The following is a 23,671-nucleotide window of genomic DNA, read 5'->3' on the forward strand; positions in this document are numbered from 1 at the left end:
CGAGATGAGTCGTATACATGTAAATGTTGGTCGTCAGTGACCGTGTGGCCTAATGGATAAGGCGTCGGACTTCGGATCTGAAGATTACAGGTTCGAATGCTGTCACGCTTGTGTTTTTCCAGTTCTGAAAAAGAAACATAACGTTTTAATGTAGCAATTGAGCAGTACGAAACCGTCTGAATGTTGCTGTTGACCATTTTTTGCTTGGAGATGCTCTTGAGCTTGAAACACACACAACAAGACCGGTGTTAACTAGCGAAATGGTCGGCAGAGTGCCGACACAGCGAGTTTTGACTATCACTTGCACATCTAAAACAACGTCGGAAAGTAACTCGTTCGGCTTTTGACTCACATAAAGTATGTGCGTTAATTTTGACGCCACTAGCTCTGCATGTTGTCATGCAATTTCTTTACCTCTCAGAAATGATTATGACATAAAAGTGAAGTACGTGACGAGTGTGACGTTAGGAAAACATTAGGCATCATGGAGAGATTCTGTATGGGACCACCCAACCCAAACGCGTACTGTGTGACGTGCTACCCGGCAGGTATTCACCGAGGTAGCCGGCTAGCTCGGTCGGTAGAGCGTCAGACTCTTAATCCCAGGGTCGTGGGTTCGAGCCAGACGCTGGGCGGGACGGAATTTTGTTCCGCTGCAAGTGTAAATTACCGTTTTTCTGATTAACGAGATTTAATGGAAATAGCAACTTTAAACTTTGCCTGCGTCTCTGTCAGTCGCAAGGAAGCTGTATTTAAAGGTGAAGGTGATTTTGTAGACATGTGTGAAAGACATGTTCTGAAATGCAAGTGTTGTTGTTTGGAGAGCACATCGGTTACGTGTCAGATGTGTAGTAAAGCAGTAATTTGTCGCCATAGCTGCAAATATTAGCTGGTAATATGAAGTGTTGTCAGCTAAAGTCTGATGATGCAGACGACCGTAAGGACGAAGTACCCAAGAGTACCGCTAGGCCGCGCCTCTTTAGCTCAGTGGTAGAGCACTGGTCTAATAAACCAGCGGTCGTAAGTTCCATCCTCACAGGAGAAAGATGAATTTTGGAAATCAGTTGCGCGTCGTGGCCGTATAGCAAACAGTACCTGTGATGACGAACAATTAGCGACAGGCGTTTTTTTAAGAATCACTCTCAGATGCGATTAAGGCGAATGGCGCAGATAAAGCATTTGCCAAAGCGGTACAGCATAAGGTGGGACGAGGCAGTCTGAATTACATTTTATAGATGTATTTCTCACATATCTCAGAGCCTCTCGCGATATTCGTCGTCGTCGTCGTCGTCGTCGTCGTCGTCGTCGTCGTCGTCGTCGTCGCCGCCGCCGCCGCTTCTGCAGAAGTAGCAAATGGCAATCGTAGCAAATGCGGCGAGGGACGCCCTGCCTTCGTTTCCGAATGCACAAAGTGTGTGGTCTTGTTTCTCAGTCTATATTTGGTCGGTCTCGTCAGAGGTTGAATGTAACGAATGGGTGGGAAAGAGCAAGGGGCAGCGGCTGTGTAGAACGAAAACACAAATCCTCAGGGGTGTGAGCGTTTCGAGATGAGTCGTATACATGTAAATGTTGGTCGTCAGTGACCGTGTGGCCTAATGGATAAGGCGTCGGACTTCGGATCTGAAGATTACAGGTTCGAATGCTGTCACGCTTGTGTTTTTCCAGTTCTAAAAAAGAAACATAACGTTTTAATGTAGCAATTGAGCAGTACGAAACCGTCTGAATGTTGCTGTTGACCATTTTTTGCTTGGAGATGCTCTTGAGCTTGAAACACACACAACAAGACCGGTGTTAACTAGCGAAATGGTCGGCAGAGTGCCGACACAGCGAGTTTTGACTATCACTTGCACATCTAAAACAACGTCGGAAAGTAACTCGTTCGGCTTTTGACTCACATAAAGTATGTGCGTTAATTTTGACGCCACTAGCTCTGCATGTTGTCATGCAATTTCTTTACCTCTCAGAAATGATTATGACATAAAAGTGAAGTACGTGACGAGTGTGACGTTAGGAAAACATTAGGCATCATGGAGAGATTCTGTATGGGACCACCCAACCCAAACGCGTACTGTGTGACGTGCTACCCGGCAGGTATTCACCGAGGTAGCCGGCTAGCTCAGTCGGTAGAGCGTCAGACTCTTAATCCCAGGGTCGTGGGTTCGAGCCAGACGCTGGGCGGGACGGAATTTTGTTCCGCTGCAAGTGTAAATTACCGTTTTTCTGATTAACGAGATTTAATGGATATAGCAACTTTAAACTTTGCCTGCGTCTCTGTCAGTCGCAAGGAAGCTGTATTTAAAGGTGAAGGTGATTTTGTAGACATGTGTGAAAGACATGTTCTGAAATGCAAGTGTTGTTGTTTGGAGAGCACATCGGTTACGTGTCAGATGTGTAGTCAAGCAGTAATTTGTCGCCATAGCTGCAAATATTAGCCGCTAATATGAAGTGTTGTCAGCTAAAGTCTGATGATGCAGACGACCGTAAGGACGAAGTACCCAAGAGTACCGCTAGGCCGCGCCTCTTTAGCTCAGTGATAGAGCACTGGTCTAATAAACCAGGGGTCGTAAGTTCCATCCTCACAGGAGAAAGATGAATTTTGGAAATCAGTTGCGCGTCGTGGCCATATAGCAAACAGTACCTGTGATGACGAACAATTAGCGACAGGCGTTTTTTTAAGAATCACTCTCAGAGGCGATTAAGGCGAATGGCGCAGATAAAGCATTTGCCAAAGCGGTACAGCATAAGGTGGGACGAGGCAGTCTGAATTACATTTTATAGATGTATTTCTCACATATCTCAGAGCCTCTCGCGATATTCGTCGTCGTCGTCGTCGTCGTCGTCGCCGCCGCCGCCGCTTCTGCAGAAGTAGCAAATGGCAATCGTAGCAAATGCCGCGAGGGACGCCCTGCCTTCGTTTCCGAATGCACAAAGTGTGTGGTCTTGTTTCACAGTCTATATTTGGTCGGTCTCGTCAGAGGTTGAATGTAACGAATGGGTGGGAAAGAGCAAGGGGCAGCGGCTGTGTAGAACGAAAACACAAATCCTCAGGGGTGTGAGCGTTTCGAGATGAGTCGTATACATGTAAATGTTGGTCGTCAGTGACCGTGTGGCCTAATGGATAAGGCGTCGGACTTCGGATCTGAAGATTACAGGTTCGAATGCTGTCACGCTTGTGTTTTTCCAGTTCTGAAAAAGAAACATAACGTTTTAATGTAGCAATTGAGCAGTACGAAACCGTCTGAATGTTGCTGTTGACCATTTTTTGCTTGGAGATGCTCTTGAGCTTGAAACACACACAACAAGACCGGTGTTAACTAGCGAAATGGTCGGCAGAGTGCCGACACAGCGAGTTTTGACTATCACTTGCACATCTAAAACAACGTCGGAAAGTAACTCGTTCGGCTTTTGAGTCACATAAAGTATGTGCGTTAATTTTGACGCCACTAGCTCTGCATGTTGTCATGCAATTTCTTTACCTCTCAGAAATGATTATGACATAAAAGTGAAGTACGTGACGAGTGTGACGTTAGGAAAACATTAGGCATCATGGAGAGATTCTGTATGGGACCACCCAACACAAACGAGTACTGTGTGACGTGCTACCCGGCAGGTATTCACCGAGGTAGCCGGCTAGCTCAGTCGGTAGAGCGTCAGACTCTTAATCCCAGGGTCGTGGGTTCGAGCCAGACGCTGGGCGGAACGGAATTTTGTTCCGCTGCAGGTGTAAGTTACCGTTTTTCTGATTAACGAGATTTAATGGAAATAGCAACTTTAAACTTTGCCTACGTCTCTGTCAGTCGCAAGGAAGCTGTATTTGAAGGTGAAGGTGATTTCGTAGACATGTGTGAAAGACATGTTCTGAAATGCAAGTGTTGTTGTTTGGAGAGCACATCGGTTACGTGTCAGATGTGTAGTCAAGCAGTAATTTGTCGCCATAGCTGCAAATATTAGCCGGTAATATGAAGTGTTGTCAGCTAAAGTCTGATGATGCAGACGACCGTAAGGACGAAGTACCCAAGAGTACCGCTAGGCCGCGCCTCTTTAGCTCAGTGGTAGAGCACTGGTCTAATAAACCAGCGGTCGTAAGTTCAATCCTCACAGGAGAAAGATGAATTTTGGAAATCAGTTGCGCGTCGTGGCCGTATAGCAAACAGTACCTGTGATGACGAACAATTAGCGACAGGCGTTTTTTTAAGAATCACTCTCAGATGCGATTAAGGCGAATGGCGCAGATAAAGCATTTGCCAAAGCGGTACAGCATAAGGTGGGACGAGGCAGTCTGAATTACATTTTATAGATGTATTTCTCACATATCTCAGAGCCTCTCGCGATATTCGTCGTCGTCGTCGTCGTCGTCGTCGTCGTCGTCGTCGCCGCCGCCGCCGCTTCTGCAGAAGTAGCAAATGGCAATCGTAGCAAATGCGGCGAGGGACGCCCTGCCTTCGTTTCCGAATGCACAAAGTGTGTGGTCATGTTTCTCAGTCTATATTTGGTCGGTCTCGTCAGAGGTTGAATGTAACGAATGGGTGGGAAAGAGCAAGGGGCAGCGGCTGTGTAGAACGAAAACACAAATCCTCAGGGGTGTGAGCGTTTCGAGATGAGTCGTATACATGTAAATGTTGGTCGTCAGTGACCGTGTGGCCTAATGGATAAGGCGTCGGACTTCGGATCTGAAGATTACAGGTTCGAATGCTGTCACGCTTGTGTTTTTCCAGTTCTGAAAAAGAAACATAACGTTTTAATGTAGCAATTGAGCAGTACGAAACCGTCTGAATGTTGCTGTTGACCATTTTTTGCTTGGAGATGCTCTTGAGCTTGAAACACACACAACAAGACCGGTGTTAACTAGCGAAATGGTCGGCAGAGTGCCGACACAGCGAGTTTTGACTATCACTTGCACATCTAAAACAACGTCGGAAAGTAACTCGTTCGGCTTTTGACTCACATAAAGTATGTGCGTTAATTTTGACGCCACTAGCTCTGCATGTTGTCATGCAATTTCTTTACCTCTCAGAAATGATTATGACATAAAAGTGAAGTACGTGACGAGTGTGACGTTAGGAAAACATTAGGCATCATGGAGAGATTCTGTATGGGACCACCCAACCCAAACGAGTACTGTGTGACGTGCTACCCGGCAGGTATTCACCGAGGTAGCCGGCTAGCTCAGTCGGTAGAGCGTCAGACTCTTAATCCCAGGGTCGTGGGTTCGAGCCAGACGCTGGGCGGAACGGAATTTTGTTCCGCTGCAAGTGTAAATTACCGTTTTTCTGATTAACGAGATTTAATGGAAATAGCAACTTTAAACTTTGCCTGCGTCTCTGTCAGTCGCAAGGAAGCTGTATTTAAAGGTGAAGGTGATTTTGTAGACATGTGTGAAAGACATGTTCTGAAATGCAAGTGTTGTTGTTTGGAGAGCACATCGGTTACGTGTCAGATGTGTAGTCAAGCAGTAATTTGTCGCCATAGCTGCAAATATTAGCTGGTAATATGAAGTGTTGTCAGCTAAAGTCTGATGATGCAGACGACCGTAAGGACGAAGTACCCAAGAGTACCGCTAGGCCGCGCCTCTTTAGCTCAGTGGTAGAGCACTGGTCTAATAAACCAGGGGTCGTAAGTTCCATCCTCACAGGAGAAAGATGAATTTTGGAAATCAGTTGCGCGTCGTGGCCGTATAGCAAACAGTACCTGTGATGACGAACAATTAGCGACAGGCGTTTTTTTAAGAATCACTCTCAGATGCGATTAAGGCGAATGGCGCAGATAAAGCATTTGCCAAAGCGGTACAGCATAAGGTGGGACGAGGCAGTCTGAATTACATTTTATAGATGTATTTCTCACATATCTCAGAGCCTCTCGCGATATTCGTCGTCGTCGTCGTCGTCGTCGTCGCCGCCGCCGCCGCTTCTGCAGAAGTAGCAAATGGCAATCGTAGCAAATGCGGCGAGGGACGCCCTGCCTTCGTTTCCGAATGCACAAAGTGTGTGGTCTTGTTTCACAGTCTATATTTGGTCGGTCTCGTCAGAGGTTGAATGTAACGAATGGGTGGGAAAGAGCAAGGGGCAGCGGCTGTACACAAATCCTCAGGGGTGTGAGCGTTTCGAGATGAGTCGTATACATGTAAATGTTGGTCGTCAGTGACCGTGTGGCCTAATGGATAAGGCGTCGGACTTCGGATCTGAAGATTACAGGTTCGAATGCTGTCACGCTTGTGTTTTTCCAGTTCTGAAAAAGAAACATAACGTTTTAATGTAGCAATTGAGCAGTACGAAACCGTCTGAATGTTGCTGTTGACCATTTTTTGCTTGGAGATGCTCTTGAGCTTGAAACACACACAACAAGACCGGTGTTAACTAGCGAAATGGTCGGCAGAGTGCCGACACAGCGAGTTTTGACTATCACTTGCACATCTAAAACAACGTCGGAAAGTAACTCGTTCGGCTTTTGACTCACATAAAGTATGTGCGTTAATTTTGACGCCACTAGCTCTGCATGTTGTCATGCAATTTCTTTACCTCTCAGAAATGATTATGACATAAAAGTGAAGTACGTGACGAGTGTGACGTTAGGAAAACATTAGGCATCATGGAGAGATTCTGTATGGGACCACCCAACACAAACGAGTACTGTGTGACGTGCTACCCGGCAGGTATTCACCGAGGTAGCCGGCTAGCTCAGTCGGTAGAGCGTCAGACTCTTAATCCCAGGGTCGTGGGTTCGAGCCACACGCTGGGCGGAACGGAATTTTGTTCCGCTGCAGGTGTAAATTACCGTTTTTCTGATTAACGAGATTTAATGGAAATAGCAACTTTAAACTTTGCCTACGTCTCTGTCAGTCGCAAGGAAGCTGTATTTGAAGGTGAAGGTGATTTCGTAGACATGTGTGAAAGACATGTTCTGAAATGCAAGTGTTGTTGTTTGGAGAGCACATCGGTTACGTGTCAGATGTGTAGTCAAGCGGTAATTTGTCGCCATAGCTGCAAATATTAGCCGGTAATATGAAGTGTTGTCAGCTAAAGTCTGATGATGCAGACGACCGTAAGGACGAAGTACCCAAGAGTACCGCTAGGCCGCGCCTCTTTAGCTCAGTGGTAGAGCACTGGTCTAATAAACCAGCGGTCGTAAGTTCAATCCTCACAGGAGAAAGATGAATTTTGGAAATCAGTTGCGCGTCGTGGCCGTATAGCAAACAGTACCTGTGATGACGAACAATTAGCGACAGGCGTTTTTTTAAGAATCACTCTCAGATGCGATTAAGGCGAATGGCGCAGATAAAGCATTTGCCAAAGCGGTACAGCATAAGGTGGGACGAGGCAGTCTGAATTACATTTTATAGATGTATTTCTCACATATCTCAGAGCCTCTCGCGATATTCGTCGTCGTCGTCGTCGTCGTCGTCGTCGTCGTCGTCGCCGCCGCCGCCGCTTCTGCAGAAGTAGCAAATGGCAATCGTAGCAAATGCGGCGAGGGACGCCCTGCCTTCGTTTCCGAATGCACAAAGTGTGTGGTCTTGTTTCACAGTCTATATTTGGTCGGTCTCGTCAGAGGTTGAATGTAACGAATGGGTGGGAAAGAGCAAGGGGCAGCGGCTGTGTAGAACGAAAACACAAATCCTCAGGGGTGTGAGCGTTTCGAGATGAGTCGTATACATGTAAATGTTGGTCGTCAGTGACCGTGTGGCCTAATGGATAAGGCGTCGGACTTCGGATCTGAAGATTACAGGTTCGAATGCTGTCACGCTTGTGTTTTTCCAGTTCTGAAAAAGAAACATAACGTTTTAATGTAGCAATTGAGCAGTACGAAACCGTCTGAATGTTGCTGTTGACCATTTTTTGCTTGGAGATGCTCTTGAGCTTGAAACACACACAACAAGACCGGTGTTAACTAGCGAAATGGTCGGCAGAGTGCCGACACAGCGAGTTTTGACTATCACTTGCACATCTAAAACAACGTCGGAAAGTAACTCGTTCGGCTTTTGACTCACATAAAGTATGTGCGTTAATTTTGACGCCACTAGCTCTGCATGTTGTCATGCAATTTCTTTACCTCTCAGAAATGATTATGACATAAAAGTGAAGTACGTGACGAGTGTGACGTTAGGAAAACATTAGGCATCATGGAGAGATTCTGTATGGGACCACCCAACACAAACGAGTACTGTGTGACGTGCTACCCGGCAGGTATTCACCGAGGTAGCCGGCTAGCTCAGTCGGTAGAGCGTCAGACTCTTAATCCCAGGGTCGTGGGTTCGAGCCAGACGCTGGGCGGAACGGAATTTTGTTCCGCTGCAGGTGTAAATTACCGTTTTTCTGATTAACGAGATTTAATGGAAATAGCAACTTTAAACTTTGCCTACGTCTCTGTCAGTCGCAAGGAAGCTGTATTTGAAGGTGAAGGTGATTTCGTAGACATGTGTGAAAGACATGTTCTGAAATGCAAGTGTTGTTGTTTGGAGAGCACATCGGTTACGTGTCAGATGTGTAGTCAAGCGGTAATTTGTCGCCATAGCTGCAAATATTAGCCGGTAATATGAAGTGTTGTCAGCTAAAGTCTGATGATGCAGACGACCGTAAGGACGAAGTACCCAAGAGTACCGCTAGGCCGCGCCTCTTTAGCTCAGTGGTAGAGCACTGGTCTAATAAACCAGCGGTCGTAAGTTCAATCCTCACAGGAGAAAGATGAATTTTGGAAATCAGTTGCGCGTCGTGGCCGTATAGCAAACAGTACCTGTGATGACGAACAATTAGCGACAGGCGTTTTTTTAAGAATCACTCTCAGATGCGATTAAGGCGAATGGCGCAGATAAAGCATTTGCCAAAGCGGTACAGCATAAGGTGGGACGAGGCAGTCTGAATTACATTTTATAGATGTATTTCTCACATATCTCAGAGCCTCTCGCGATATTCGTCGTCGTCGTCGTCGTCGTCGTCGCCGCCGCCGCTTCTGCAGAAGTAGCAAATGGCAATCGTAGCAAATGCGGCGAGGGACGCCCTGCCTTCGTTTCCGAATGCACAAAGTGTGTGGTCTTGTTTCACAGTCTATATTTGGTCGGTCTCGTCAGAGGTTGAATGTAACGAATGGGTGGGAAAGAGCAAGGGGCAGCGGCTGTGTAGAACGAAAACACAAATCCTCAGGGGTGTGAGCGTTTCGAGATGAGTCGTATACATGTAAATGTTGGTCGTCAGTGACCGTGTGGCCTAATGGATAAGGCGTCGGACTTCGGATCTGAAGATTACAGGTTCGAATGCTGTCACGCTTGTGTTTTTCCAGTTCTGAAAAAGAAACATAACGTTTTAATGTAGCAATTGAGCAGTACGAAACCGTCTGAATGTTGCTGTTGACCATTTTTTGCTTGGAGATGCTCTTGAGCTTGAAACACAACACAACAAGACCGGTGTTAACTAGCGAAATGGTCGGCAGAGTGCCGACACAGCGAGTTTTGACTATCACTTGCACATCTAAAACAACGTCGGAAAGTAACTCGTTCGGCTTTTGACTCACATAAAGTATGTGCGTTAATTTTGACGCCACTAGCTCTGCATGTTGTCATGCAATTTCTTTACCTCTCAGAAATGATTATGACATAAAAGTGAAGTACGTGACGAGTGTGACGTTAGGAAAACATTAGGCATCATGGAGAGATTCTGTATGGGACCACCCAACACAAACGAGTACTGTGTGACGTGCTACCTGGCAGGTATTCACCGAGGTAGCCGGCTAGCTCAGTCGGTAGAGCGTCAGACTCTTAATCCCAGGGTCGTGGGTTCGAGCCAGACGCTGGGCGGAACGGAATTTTGTTCCGCTGCAGGTGTAAATTACCGTTTTTCTGATTAACGAGATTTAATGGAAATAGCAACTTTAAACTTTGCCTACGTCTCTGTCAGTCGCAAGGAAGCTGTATTTGAAGGTGAAGGTGATTTCGTAGACATGTGTGAAAGACATGTTCTGAAATGCAAGTGTTGTTGTTTGGAGAGCACATCGGTTACGTGTCAGATGTGTAGTCAAGCGGTAATTTGTCGCCATAGCTGCAAATATTAGCCGGTAATATGAAGTGTTGTCAGCTAAAGTCTGATGATGCAGACGACCGTAAGGACGAAGTACCCAAGAGTACCGCTAGGCCGCGCCTCTTTAGCTCAGTGGTAGAGCACTGGTCTAATAAACCAGCGGTCGTAAGTTCAATCCTCACAGGAGAAAGATGAATTTTGGAAATCAGTTGCGCGTCGTGGCCGTATAGCAAACAGTACCTGTGATGACGAACAATTAGCGACAGGCGTTTTTTTAAGAATCACTCTCAGATGCGATTAAGGCGAATGGCGCAGATAAAGCATTTGCCAAAGCGGTACAGCATAAGGTGGGACGAGGCAGTCTGAATTACATTTTATAGATGTATTTCTCACATATCTCAGAGCCTCTCGCGATATTCGTCGTCGTCGTCGTCGTCGTCGTCGTCGCCGCCGCCGCCGCTTCTGCAGAAGTAGCAAATGGCAATCGTAGCAAATGCGGCGAGGGACGCCCTGCCTTCGTTTCCGAATGCACAAAGTGTGTGGTCTTGTTTCACAGTCTATATTTGGTCGGTCTCGTCAGAGGTTGAATGTAACGAATGGGTGGGAAAGAGCAAGGGGCAGCGGCTGTGTAGAACGAAAACACAAATCCTCAGGGGTGTGAGCGTTTCGAGATGAGTCGTATACATGTAAATGTTGGCCGTCAGTGACCGTGTGGCCTAATGGATAAGGCGTCGGACTTCGGATCTGAAGATTACAGGTTCGAATGCTGTCACGCTTGTGTTTTTCCAGTTCTGAAAAAGAAACATAACGTTTTAATGTAGCAATTGAGCAGTACGAAACCGTCTGAATGTTGCTGTTGACCATTTTTTGCTTGGAGATGCTCTTGAGCTTGAAACACACACAACAAGACCGGTGTTAACTAGCGAAATGGTCGGCAGAGTGCCGACACAGCGAGTTTTGACTATCACTTGCACATCTAAAACAACGTCGGAAAGTAACTCGTTCGGCTTTTGACTCACATAAAGTATGTGCGTTAATTTTGACGCCACTAGCTCTGCATGTTGTCATGCAATTTCTTTACCTCTCAGAAATGATTATGACATAAAAGTGAAGTACGTGACGAGTGTGACGTTAGGAAAACATTAGGCATCATGGAGAGATTCTGTATGGGACCACCCAACACAAACGAGTACTGTGTGACGTGCTACCCGGCAGGTATTCACCGAGGTAGCCGGCTAGCTCAGTCGGTAGAGCGTCAGACTCTTAATCCCAGGCTCGTGGGTTCGAGCCAGACGCTGGGCGGAACGGAATTTTGTTCCGCTGCAGGTGTAAATTACCGTTTTTCTGATTAACGAGATTTAATGGAAATAGCAACTTTAAACTTTGCCTACGTCTCTGTCAGTCGCAAGGAAGCTGTATTTGAAGGTGAAGGTGATTTCGTAGACATGTGTGAAAGACATGTTCTGAAATGCAAGTGTTGTTGTTTGGAGAGCACATCGGTTACGTGTCAGATGTGTAGTCAAGCAGTAATTTGTCGCCATAGCTGCAAATATTAGCCGGTAATATGAAGTGTTGTCAGCTAAAGTCTGATGATGCAGACGACCGTAAGGACGAAGTACCCAAGAGTACCGCTAGGCCGCGCCTCTTTAGCTCAGTGGTAGAGCACTGGTCTAATAAACCAGCGGTCGTAAGTTCAGTCCTCACAGGAGAAAGATGAATTTTGGAAATCAGTTGCGCGTCGTGGCCGTATAGCAAACAGTACCTGTGATGACGAACAATTAGCGACAGGCGTTTTTTTAAGAATCACTCTCAGATGCGATTAAGGCGAATGGCCCAGATAAAGCATTTGCCAAAGCGGTACAGCATAAGGTGGGACGAGGCAGTCTGAATTACATTTTATAGATGTATTTCTCACATATCTCAGAGCCTCTCGCGATATTCGTCGTCGTCGTCGTCGTCGTCGTCGCCGCCGCCGCCGCTTCTGCAGAAGTAGCAAATGGCAATCGTAGCAAATGCGGCGAGGGACGCCCTGCCTTCGTTTCCGAATGCACAAAGTGTGTGGTCTTGTTTCACAGTCTATATTTGGTCGGTCTCGTCAGAGGTTGAATGTAACGAATGGGTGGGAAAGAGCAAGGGGCAGCGGCTGTGTAGAACGAAAACACAAATCCTCAGGGGTGTGAGCGTTTCGAGATGAGTCGTATACATGTAAATGTTGGTCGTCAGTGACCGTGTGGCCTAATGGATAAGGCGTCGGACTTCGGATCTGAAGATTACAGGTTCGAATGCTGTCACGCTTGTGTTTTTCCAGTTCTGAAAAAGAAACATAACGTTTTAATGTAGCAATTGAGCAGTACGAAACCGTCTGAATGTTGCTGTTGACCATTTTTTGCTTGGAGATGCTCTTGAGCTTGAAACACACACAACAAGACCGGTGTTAACTAGCGAAATGGTCGGCAGAGTGCCGACACAGCGAGTTTTGACTATCACTTGCACATCTAAAACAACGTCGGAAAGTAACTCGTTCGGCTTTTGACTCACATAAAGTATGTGCGTTAATTTTGACGCCACTAGCTCTGCATGTTGTCATGCAATTTCTTTACCTCTCAGAAATGATTATGACATAAAAGTGAAGTACGTGACGAGTGTGACGTTAGGAAAACATTAGGCATCATGGAGAGATTCTGTATGGGACCACCCAACACAAACGAGTACTGTGTGACGTGCTACCCGGCAGGTATTCACCGAGGTAGCCGGCTAGCTCAGTCGGTAGAGCGTCAGACTCTTAATCCCAGGCTCGTGGGTTCGAGCCAGACGCTGGGCGGAACGGAATTTTGTTCCGCTGCAGGTGTAAATTACCGTTTTTCTGATTAACGAGATTTAATGGAAATAGCAACTTTAAACTTTGCCTACGTCTCTGTCAGTCGCAAGGAAGCTGTATTTGAAGGTGAAGGTGATTTCGTAGACATGTGTGAAAGACATGTTCTGAAATGCAAGTGTTGTTGTTTGGAGAGCACATCGGTTACGTGTCAGATGTGTAGTCAAGCGGTAATTTGTCGCCATAGCTGCAAATATTAGCCGGTAATATGAAGTGTTGTCAGCTAAAGTCTGATGATGCAGACGACCGTAAGGACGAAGTACCCAAGAGTACCGCTAGGCCGCGCCTCTTTAGCTCAGTGGTAGAGCACTGGTCTAATAAACCAGCGGTCGTAAGTTCAATCCTCACAGGAGAAAGATGAATTTTGGAAATCAGTTGCGCGTCGTGGCCGTATAGCAAACAGTACCTGTGATGACGAACAATTAGCGACAGGCGTTTTTTTAAGAATCACTCTCAGATGCGATTAAGGCGAATGGCGCAGATAAAGCATTTGCCAAAGCGGTACAGCATAAGGTGGGACGAGGCAGTCTGAATTACATTTTATAGATGTATTTCTCACATATCTCAGAGCCTCTCGCGATATTCGTCGTCGTCGTCGTCGTCGTCGTCGCCGCCGCCGCCGCTTCTGCAGAAGTAGCAAATGGCAATCGTAGCAAATGCGGCGAGGGACGCCCTGCCTTCGATTCCGAATGCACAAAGTGTGTGGTCTTGTTTCTCAGTCTATATTTGGTCGGTCTCGTCAGAGGTTGAATGTAACGAATGGGTGGGAAAGAGCAAGGGGCAGCGGCTGTGTAGAACGAAAACACAAATCCTCAGGGGTGTGAGCGTTTCGAGATGAGTCGTATACATTAAATGTTGGTCGTCAGTGACCGTGTGGCCTAATGGATAAGGCGTCGGACTTCGGATCTGAAGATTACAGGTTCGAATGCTGTCACGCTTGTGTTTTTCCAGTTCTGAAAAAGAAACATAACGTTTTAATGTAGCAATTGAGCAGTACGAAACCGTCTGAATGTTGCTGTTGACCATTTTTTGCTTGGAGATGCTCTTGAGCTTGAAACACACACAACAAGACCGGTGTTAACTAGCGAAATGGTCGGCAGAGTGCCGACACAGCGAGTTTTGACTATCACTTGCACATCTAAAACAACGTCGGAAAGTAACTCGTTCGGCTTTTGACTCACATAAAGTATGTGTGTTAATTTTGACGCCACTAGCTCTGCATGTTGTCATGCAATTTCTTTACCTCTCAGAAATGATTATGACATAAAAGTGAAGTACGTGACGAGTGTGACGTTAGGAAAACATTAGGCATCATGGAGAGATTCTGTATGGGACCACCCAACACAAACGAGTACTGTGTGACGTGGTACCCGGCAGGTATTCACCGAGGTAGCCGGCTAGCTCAGTCGGTAGAGCGTCAGGCTCTTAATACCAGGGTCGTGGGTTCGAGCCAGACGCTGGGCGGAACGGAATTTTGTTCCGCTGCAGGTGTAAATTACCGTTTTTCTGATTAACGAGATTTAATGGAAATAGCAACTTTAAACTTTGCCTACGTCTCTGTCAGTCGCAAGGAAGCTGTATTTGAAGGTGAAGGTGATTTTGTAGACATGTGTGAAAGACATGTTCTGAAATGCAAGTGTTGTTGTTTGGAGAGCACATCGGTTACGTGTCAGATGTGTAGTCAAGCAGTAATTTGTCGCCATAGCTGCAAATATTAGCCGGTAATATGAAGTGTTGTCAGCTAAAGTCTGATGATGCAGACGACCGTAAGGACGAAGTACCCAAGAGTACCGCTAGGCCGCGCCTCTTTAGCTCAGTGGTAGAGCACTGGTCTAACAAACCAGCGGTCGTAAGTTCAATCCTCACAGGAGAAAGATGAATTTTGGAAATCAGTTGCGCGTCGTGGCCGTATAGCAAACAGTACCTGTGATGACGAACAATTAGCGACAGGCGTTTTTTTAAGAATCACTCTCAGATGCGATTAAGGCGAATGGCGCAGATAAAGCATTTGCCAAAGCGGTACAGCATAAGGTGGGACGAGGCAGTCTGAATTACATTTTATAGATGTATTTCTCACATATCTCAGAGCCTCTCGCGATATTCGTCGTCGTCGTCGTCGTCGTCGTCGTCGTCGCCGCCGCCGCTTCTGCAGAAGTAGCAAATGGCAATCGTAGCAAATGCGGCGAGGGACGCCCTGCCTTCGATTCCGAATGCACAAAGTGTGTGGTCTTGTTTCACAGTCTATATTTGGTCGGTCTCGTCAGAGGTTGAATGTAACGAATGGGTGGGAAAGAGCAAGGGGCAGCGGCTGTGTAGAACGAAAACACAAATCCTCAGGGGTGTGAGCGTTTCGAGATGAGTCGTATACATGTAAATGTTGGTCGTCAGTGACCGTGTGGCCTAATGGATAAGGCGTCGGACTTCGGATCTGAAGATTACAGGTTCGAATGCTGTCACGCTTGTGTTTTTCCAGTTCTGAAAAAGAAACATAACGTTTTAATGTAGCAATTGAGCAGTACGAAACCGTCTGAATGTTGCTGTTGACCATTTTTTACTTGGAGATGCTCTTGAGCTTGAAACACACACAACAAGACCGGTGTTAACTAGCGAAATGGTCGGCAGAGTGCCGACACAGCGAGTTTTGACTATCACTTGCACAACTAAAACAACGTCGGAAAGTAACTCGTTCGGCTTATGAGTCACATAAAGTATGTGCGTTAATTTTGACGCCACTAGCTCTGCATGTTGTCATGCAATTTCTTTACCTCTCAGAAATGATTATGACATAAAAGTGAAGTACGTGACGAGTGTGACGTTAGGAAAACATTAGGCATCATGGAGAGATTCTGTATGGGACCACCCAACACAAACGAGTACTGTGTGACGTGCTACCCGGCAGGTATTCACCGAGGTAGCCGGCTAGCTCAGTCGGTAGAGCGTCAGACTCTTAATCCCAGGGTCGTGGGTTCGAGCCAGACGCTGGGCGGAACGGAATTTTCTTCCGCTGCAGGTGTAAATTACCGTTTTTCTGATTAACGGGATTTAATGGAAATAGCAACTTTAAACTTTGCCTACGTCTCTGTCAGTCGCAAGGAATCTGTATTTGAAGGTGAAGGTGATTTTGTAGACATGTGTGAAAGATATGTTCTGAAATGCAAGTGTTGTTGTTTGGAGAGCACATCGGTTACGTGTCAGATGTGTAGCCAAGCAGTAATTTGTCGCCATAGCTGCAAATATTAGCCGGTAATATGAAGTGTTGTCAGCTAAAGTCTGATGATGCAGACGACCGTAAGGACGAAGTACCCAAGAGTACCGCTAGGCCGCGCCTCTTTAGCTCAGTGGTAGAGCACTGGTCTAATAAACCAGGGGTCGTAAGTTCCATCCTCACAGGAAAAAGATGAATTTTGGAAATCAGTTGCGCGTCGTGGCCGTATAGCAAACAGTACCTGTGATGACGAACAATTAGCGACAGGCGTTTTTTTAAGAATCACTCTCAGATGCGATTAAGGCGAATGGCGCAGATAAAGCATTTGCCAAAGCGGTACAGCATAAGGTGGGACGAGGCAGTCTGAATTACATTTTATAGATGTATTTCTCACATATCTCAGAGCCTCTCGCGATATTCGTCGTCGTCGTCGTCGCCGCCGCCGCCGTTTCTGCAGAAGTAGCAAATGGCAATCGTAGCAAATGCGGCGAGGGTCGCCCTGCCTTCGATTCCGAATGCACAAAGTGTGTGGTCTTGTTTCTCAGTCTATATTTGGTCGGTCTCGTCAGAGGTTGAATGTAACGAATGGGTGGGAAAGAGCAAGGGGCAGCGGCTGTGTAGAACGAAAACACAAATCCTCAGGGGTGTGAGCGTTTCGAGATGAGTCGTATACATTAAATGTTGGTCGTCAGTGACCGTGTGGCCTAATGGATAAGGCGTCGGACTTCGGATCTGAAGATTACAGGTTCGAATGCTGTCACGCTTGTGTTTTTCCAGTTCTGAAAAAGAAACATAACGTTTTAATGTAGCAATTGAGCAGTACGAAACCGTCTGAATGTTGCTGTTGACCATTTTTTGCTTGGAGATGCTCTTGAGCTTGAAACACACACAACAAGACCGGTGTTAACTAGCGAAATGGTCGGCAGAGTGCCGACACAGCGAGTTTTGACTATCACTTGCACATCTAAAACAACGTCGGAAAGTAACTCGTTCGGCTTTTGAGTCACATAAAGTATGTGCGTTAATTTTGACGCCACTAGCTCTGCATGTTGTCATGCAATTTCTTTACCTCTCAGAAATGATTATGACATAAAAGTGAAGTACGTGACGAGTGTGACGTTAGGAAAACATTAGGCATCATGGAGAGATTCTGTATGGGACCACCCAACACAAACGAGTACTGTGTGACGTGCTACCCGGCAGGTATTCACCGAGGTAGCCGGCTAGCTCAGTCGGTAGAGCGTCAGACTCTTAATCCCAGGGTCGTGGGTTCTAGCCAGACGCTGGGCGGAACGGAATTTTGTTCCGCTGCAAGTGTAAATTACCGTTTTTCTGATTAACGAGATTTAATGGAAATAGCAACTTTAAACTTTGCCTACGTCTCTGTCAGTCGCAAGGAAGCTGTATTTGAAGGTGAAGGTGATTTTGTAGACATGTGTGAAAGACATGTTCTGAAATGCAAGTGTTGTTGTTTGGAGAGCACATCGGTTACATGTCAGATGTGTAGTCAAGCAGTAATTTGTCGCCATAGCTGCAAATATTAGCCGGTAATATGAAGTGTTGTCAGCTAAAGTCTGATGATGCAGACGACCGTAAGGACGAAGTACCCAAGAGTACCGCTAGGCCGCGCCTCTTTAGCTCAGTGGTAGAGCACTGGTCTAATAAACCAGGGGTTGTAAGTTCCATCCTCACAGGTGAAAGATGAATTTTGGAAATCAGTTGCGCGTCGTGGCCGTATAGCAAACAGTACCTGTGATGACGAACAATTAGCGACAGGCGTTTTTTTAAGAATCACTCTCAGATGCGATTAAGGCGAATGGCGCAGATAAAGCATTTGCCAAAGCGGTACAGCATAAGGTGGGACGAGGCAGTCTGAATTACATTTTATAGATGTATTTCTCACATATCTCAGAGCCTCTCGCGATATTCGTCGTCGTCGTCGTCGTCGTCGTCGCCGCCGCCGTTTCTGCAGAAGTAGTAAATGGCAATCGTAGCAAATGCGGCGAGGTTCGCCCTGCCTTCGATTCCGAATGCACAAAGTGTGTGGTCTTGTTTCTCAGTCTATATTTGGTCGGTCTCGTCAGAGGTTGAATGTAACGAATGGGTGGGAAAGAGCAAGGGGCAGCGGCTGTGTAGAACGAAAACACAAATCCTCAGGGGTTTGAGCGTTTCGAGATGAGTCGTATACATGTAAATGTTGGTCGTCAGTGACCGTGTGGCCTAATGGATAAGGCGTCGGACTTCGGATCTGAAGATTACAGGTTCGAATGCTGTCACGCTTGTGTTTTTCCAGTTCTGAAAAAGAAACATAACGTTTTAATGTAGCAATTGAGCAGTACGAAACCGTCTGAATGTTGCTGTTGACCATTTTTTGCTTGGAGATGCTCTTGAGCTTGAAACACACACAACAAGACCGGTGTTAACTAGCGAAATGGTCGGCAGAGTGCCGACACAGCGAGTTTTGACTATCACTTGCACATCTAAAACAACGTCGGAAAGAAACTCGTTCGTCTTTTGAGTCACATAAAGTATGTGCGTTAATTTTGACGCCACTAGCTCTGCATGTTGTCATGCAATTTCTTTACCTCTCAGAAATGATTATGACATAAAAGTGAAGTACGTGACGAGTGTGACGTTAGGAAAACATTAGGCATCATGGAGAGATTCTGTATGGGACCACCCAACCCAAACGAGTACTGTGTGACGTGCTACCCGGCAGGTATTCACCGAGGTAGCCGGCTAGCTCAGTCGGTAGAGCGTCAGACTCTTAATACCAGGGTCGTGGGTTCGAGCCAGACGCTGGGCGGAACGGAATTTTGTTCCGCTGCAAGTGTAAATTACCGTTTTTCTGATTAACGAGATTTAATGGAAATAGCAACTTTAAACTTTGCCTACGTCTCTGTCAGTCGCAAGGAAGCTGTATTTGAAGGTGAAGGTGATTTTGTAGACATGTGTGAAAGACATGTTCTGAAATGCAAGTGTTGTTGTTTGGAGAGCACATCGGTTACATGTCAGATGTGTAGTCAAGCAGTAATTTGTCGCCATAGCTGCAAATATTAGCCGGTAATATGAATTGTTGTCAGCTAAAGTCTGATGATGCAGACGACCGTAAGGACGAAGTACCCAAGAGTACCTCTAGGCCGCGCCTCTTTAGCTCAGTGGTAGAGCACTGGTCTAATAAACCAGGGGTCGTAAGTTCCATCCTCACAGGTGAAAGATGAATTTTGGAAATCAGTTGCGCGTCGTGGCCGTATAGCAAACAGTACCTGTGATGACGAACAATTAGCGACAGGCGTTTTTTTAAGAATCACTTTTAGATGCGATTAAGGCGAATGGCGCAGATAAAGCATTTGCCAAAGCGGTACAGCATAAGGTGGGACGAGGCAGTCTGAATTACATTTTATAGATGTATTTCTCACATATCTCAGAGCCTCTCGCGATATTCGTCGTCGTCGTCGTCGTCGTCGTCGTCGTCGCCGCTTCTGCAGAAGTAGCAAATGGCAATCGTAGCAAATGCGGCGAGGGACGCCCTGCCTTCGATTCCGAATGCACAAAGTGTGTGGTCTTGTTTCACAGTCTATATTTGGTCGGTCTCGTCAGAGGTTGAATGTAACGAATATGTGGGAAAGAGCAAGGGGCAGCGGCTGTGTAGAACGAAAACACAAATCCTCAGGGGTGTGAGCGTTTCGAGATGAGTCGTATACATGTAAATGTTGGTCGTCAGTGACCGTGTGGCCTAATGGATAAGGCGTCGCACTTCGGATCTGAAGATTACAGGTTCGAATGCTGTCACGCTTGGGTTTTTCCAGTTCTGAAAAAGAAACATAACGTTTTAATGTAGCAATTGAGCAGTACGAAACCGTCTGAATGTTGCTGTTGACCATTTTTTGCTTGGAGATGCTCTTGAGCTTGAAACACACACAACAAGACCGGTGTTAACTAGCGAAATGGTCGGCAGAGTGCCGACACAGCGAGTTTTGACTATCACTTGCACATCTAAAACAACGTCGGAAAGTAACTCGTTCGGCTTTTGAGTCACATAAAGTATGTGCGTTAATTTTGACGCCACTAGCTCTGCATGTTGTCATGCAATTTCTTTACCTCTCAGAAATGATTATGACATAAAAGTGAAGTACGTGACGAGTGTGACGTTAGGAAAACATTAGGCATCATGGAGAGATTCTGTATGGGACCACCCAACACAAACGAGTACTGTGTGACGTGCTACCCGGCAGGTATTCACCGAGGTAGCCGGCTAGCTCAGTCGGTAGAGCGTCATACTCTTAATCCCAGGGTCGTGGGTTCGAGCCAGACGCTGGGCGGAATGGAATTTTGTTCCGCTGCAGGTGTAAATTACCGTTTTTCTGATTAACGAGATTTAATGGAAATAGCAACTTTAAACTTTGCCTACGTCTCTGTCAGTCGCAAGGAAGCTGTATTTGAAGGTGAAGGTGATTTTTGTAGACATGTGTGAAAGACATGTTCTGAAATGCAAGTGTTGTTGTTTGGAGAGCACATCGGTTACGTGTCAGATGTGTAGTCAAGCAGTAATTTGTCGCCATAGCTGCAAATATTAGCCGGTAATATGAAGTGTTGTCAGCTAAAGTCTGATGATGCAGACGACCGTAAGGACGAAGTACCCAAGAGTACCGCTAGGCCGCGCCTCTTTAGCTCAGTGGTAGAGCACTGGTCTAATAAACCAGCGGTCGTAAGTTCAATCCTCACAGGAGAAAGATGAATTTTGGAAATCAGTTGCGCGTCGTGGCCGTATAGCAAACAGTACCTGTGATGACGAACAATTAGCGACAGGCGTTTTTTTAAGAATCACTCTCAGATGCGATTAAGGCGAATGGCGCAGATAAAGCATTTGCCAAAGCGGTACAGCATAAGGTGGGACGAGGCAGTCTGAATTACATTTTATAGATGTATTTCTCACATATCTCAGAGCCTCTCGCGATATTCGTCGTCGTCGTCGTCGTCGTCGCCGCCGCCGCCGTTTCTGCAGAAGTATGAAATGGCAATCGTAGCAAATGCGGCGAGGGTCGCCCTGCCTTCGATTCCGAATGCACAAAGTGTGTGGTCTTGTTTCTCAGTCTATATTTGGTCGGTCTCGTCAGAGGTTGAATGTAACGAATGGGTGGGAAAGAGCAAGGGGCAGCGGCTGTGTAGAACGAAAACACAAATCCTCAGGGGTGTGAGCGTTTCGAGATGAGTCGTATACATGTAAATGTTGGTCGTCAGTGACCGTGTGGCCTAATGGATAAGGCGTCGCACTTCGGATCTGAAGATTACAGGTTCGAATGCTGTCACGCTTGTGTTTTTCCAGTTCTGAAAAAGAAACATAACGTTTTAATGTAGCAATTGAGCAGTACGAAACCGTCTGAATGTTGCTGTTGACCATTTTTTGCTTGGAGATGCTCTTGAGCTTGAAACACACACAACAAGACCGGTGTTAACTAGCGAAATGGTCGGCAGAGTGCCGACACAGCGAGTTTTGACTATCACTTGCACATCTAAAACAACGTCGGAAAGTAACTCGTTCGGCTTTTGAGTCACATAAAGTATGTGCGTTAATTTTGACGCCACTAGCTCTGCATGTTGTCATGTAATTTCTTTACCTCTCAGAAATGATTATGACATAAAAGTGAAGTACGTGACGAGTGTGACGTTAGGAAAACATTAGGCATCATGGAGAGATTCTGTATGGGACCACCCAACACAAACGAGTACTGTGTGACGTGCTACCCGGCAGGTATTCACCGAGGTAGCCGGCTAGCTCAGTCGGTAGAGCGTCAGACTCTTAATCCCAGGGTCGTGGGTTCGAGCCAGACGCTGGGCGGAACGGAATTTCGTTCCGCTGCAGGTGTAAATTACCGTTTTTCTGATTAACGAGATTTAATGGAAATAGCAACTTTAAACTTTGCCTACGTCTCTGTCAGTCGCAAGGAAGCTGTATTTGAAGGTGAAGGTGATTTTGTAGACATGTGTGAAAGACATGTTCTGAAATGCAAGTGTTGTTGTTTGGAGAGCACATCGGTTACGTGTCAGATGTGTAGTCAAGCAGTAATTTGTCGCCATAGCTGCAAATATTAGCCGGTAATATGAAGTGTTGTCAGCTAAAGTCTGATGATGCAGACGACCGTAAGGACGAAGTACCCAAGAGTACCGCTAGGCCGCGCCTCTTTAGCTCAGTGGTAGAGCACTGGTCTAATAAACCAGCGGTCGTAAGTTCAATCCTCACAGGAGAAAGATGAATTTTGGAAATCAGTTGCGCGTCGTGGCCGTATAGCAAACAGTACCTGTGATGACGAACAATTAGCGACAGGCGTTTTTTTAAGAATCACTCTCAGATGCGATTAAGGCGAATGGCGCAGATAAAGCATTTGCCAAAGCGGTACAGCATAAGGTGGGACGAGGCAGTCTGAATTACATTTTATAGATGTATTTCTCACATATCTCAGAGCCTCTCGCGATATTCGTCGTCGTCGTCGTCGTCGTCGTCGTCGTCGTCGTCGTCGCCGCCGCCGCTTCTGCAGAAGTAGCAAATGGCAATCGTAGGAAATGCGGCGAGGGACGCCCTGCCTTCGATTCCGAATGCACAAAGTGTGTGGTCTTGTTTCACAGTCTATATTTGGTCGGTCTCGTCAGAGGTTGAATGTAACGAATGGGTGGGAAAGAGCAAGGGGCAGCGGCTGTGTAGAACGAAAACACAAATCCTCAGGGGTGTGAGCGTTTCGAGATGAGTCGTATACATGTAAATGTTGGTCGTCAGTGACCGTGTGGCCTAATGGATAAGGCGTCGCACTTCGGATCTGAAGATTACAGGTTCGAATGCTGTCACGCTTGTGTTTTTCCAGTTCTGAAAAAGAAACATAACGTTTTAATGTAGCAATTGAGCAGTACGAAACCGTCTGAATGTTGCTGTTGACCATTTTTTACTTGGAGATGCTCTTGAGCTTGAAACACACACAACAAGACCGGTGTTAACTAGCGAAATGGTCGGCAGAGTGCCGACACAGCGAGTTTTGACTATCACTTGCACAACTAAAACAACGTCGGAAAGTAACTCGTTCGGCTTATGAGTCACATAAAGTATGTGCGTTAATTTTGACGCCACTAGCTCTGCATGTTGTCATGCAATTTCTTTACCTCTCAGAAATGATTATGACATAAAAGTGAAGTACGTGACGAGTGTGACGTTAGGAAAACATTAGGCATCATGGAGAGATTCTGTATGGGACCACCCAACACAAACGAGTACTGTGTGACGTGCTACCCGGCAGGTATTCACCGAGGTAGCCGGCTAGCTCAGTCGGTAGAGCGTCAGACTCTTAATCCCAGGGTCGTGGGTTCGAGCCAGACGCTGGGCGGAACGGAATTTTCTTCCGCTGCAGGTGTAAATTACCGTTTTTCTGATTAACGGGATTTAATGGAAATAGCAACTTTAAACTTTGCCTACGTCTCTGTCAGTCGCAAGGAATCTGTATTTGAAGGTGAAGGTGATTTTGTAGACATGTGTGAAAGATATGTTCTGAAATGCAAGTGTTGTTGTTTGGAGAGCACATCGGTTACGTGTCAGATGTGTAG

The 23,671-nt window shown here is 46.3% G+C and overlaps 8 non-coding genes across 8 annotated transcripts; all 8 read left to right on the forward strand.

The window, feature by feature from the left end:
- Window positions 1–4,035: 4,035 nt before the first annotated feature.
- Window positions 4,036–4,107, forward strand: Trnai-aau (transfer RNA isoleucine (anticodon AAU)). The gene has a single exon. It is a non-coding gene; the product is annotated as a tRNA-Ile (tRNA).
- Window positions 4,108–7,074: 2,967 nt separating this feature from the next.
- On the forward strand, window positions 7,075–7,146 carry Trnai-aau (transfer RNA isoleucine (anticodon AAU)). The gene has a single exon. It is a non-coding gene; the product is annotated as a tRNA-Ile (tRNA).
- A 1,459-nt stretch (window positions 7,147–8,605) lies between these two features.
- Trnai-aau (transfer RNA isoleucine (anticodon AAU)) lies at window positions 8,606–8,677 on the forward strand. The gene has a single exon. It is a non-coding gene; the product is annotated as a tRNA-Ile (tRNA).
- Window positions 8,678–10,122: 1,445 nt separating this feature from the next.
- Trnai-aau (transfer RNA isoleucine (anticodon AAU)) lies at window positions 10,123–10,194 on the forward strand. Its single transcript has one exon. It is a non-coding gene; the product is annotated as a tRNA-Ile (tRNA).
- Window positions 10,195–13,163: 2,969 nt separating this feature from the next.
- Window positions 13,164–13,235, forward strand: Trnai-aau (transfer RNA isoleucine (anticodon AAU)). The gene has a single exon. It is a non-coding gene; the product is annotated as a tRNA-Ile (tRNA).
- Window positions 13,236–14,681: 1,446 nt separating this feature from the next.
- Window positions 14,682–14,753, forward strand: Trnav-aac (transfer RNA valine (anticodon AAC)). Its single transcript has one exon. It is a non-coding gene; the product is annotated as a tRNA-Val (tRNA).
- Window positions 14,754–20,745: 5,992 nt separating this feature from the next.
- Window positions 20,746–20,817, forward strand: Trnai-aau (transfer RNA isoleucine (anticodon AAU)). Its single transcript has one exon. It is a non-coding gene; the product is annotated as a tRNA-Ile (tRNA).
- A 1,444-nt stretch (window positions 20,818–22,261) lies between these two features.
- Trnai-aau (transfer RNA isoleucine (anticodon AAU)) lies at window positions 22,262–22,333 on the forward strand. The gene has a single exon. It is a non-coding gene; the product is annotated as a tRNA-Ile (tRNA).
- The last annotated feature ends 1,338 nt before the right edge of the window (window positions 22,334–23,671 follow it).

This window comes from Schistocerca gregaria, unplaced genomic scaffold (genome assembly GCF_023897955.1).
Source record: "Schistocerca gregaria isolate iqSchGreg1 unplaced genomic scaffold, iqSchGreg1.2 ptg000169l, whole genome shotgun sequence".
In the NCBI taxonomy this organism is placed as follows: domain Eukaryota; kingdom Metazoa; phylum Arthropoda; class Insecta; order Orthoptera; family Acrididae; genus Schistocerca; species Schistocerca gregaria.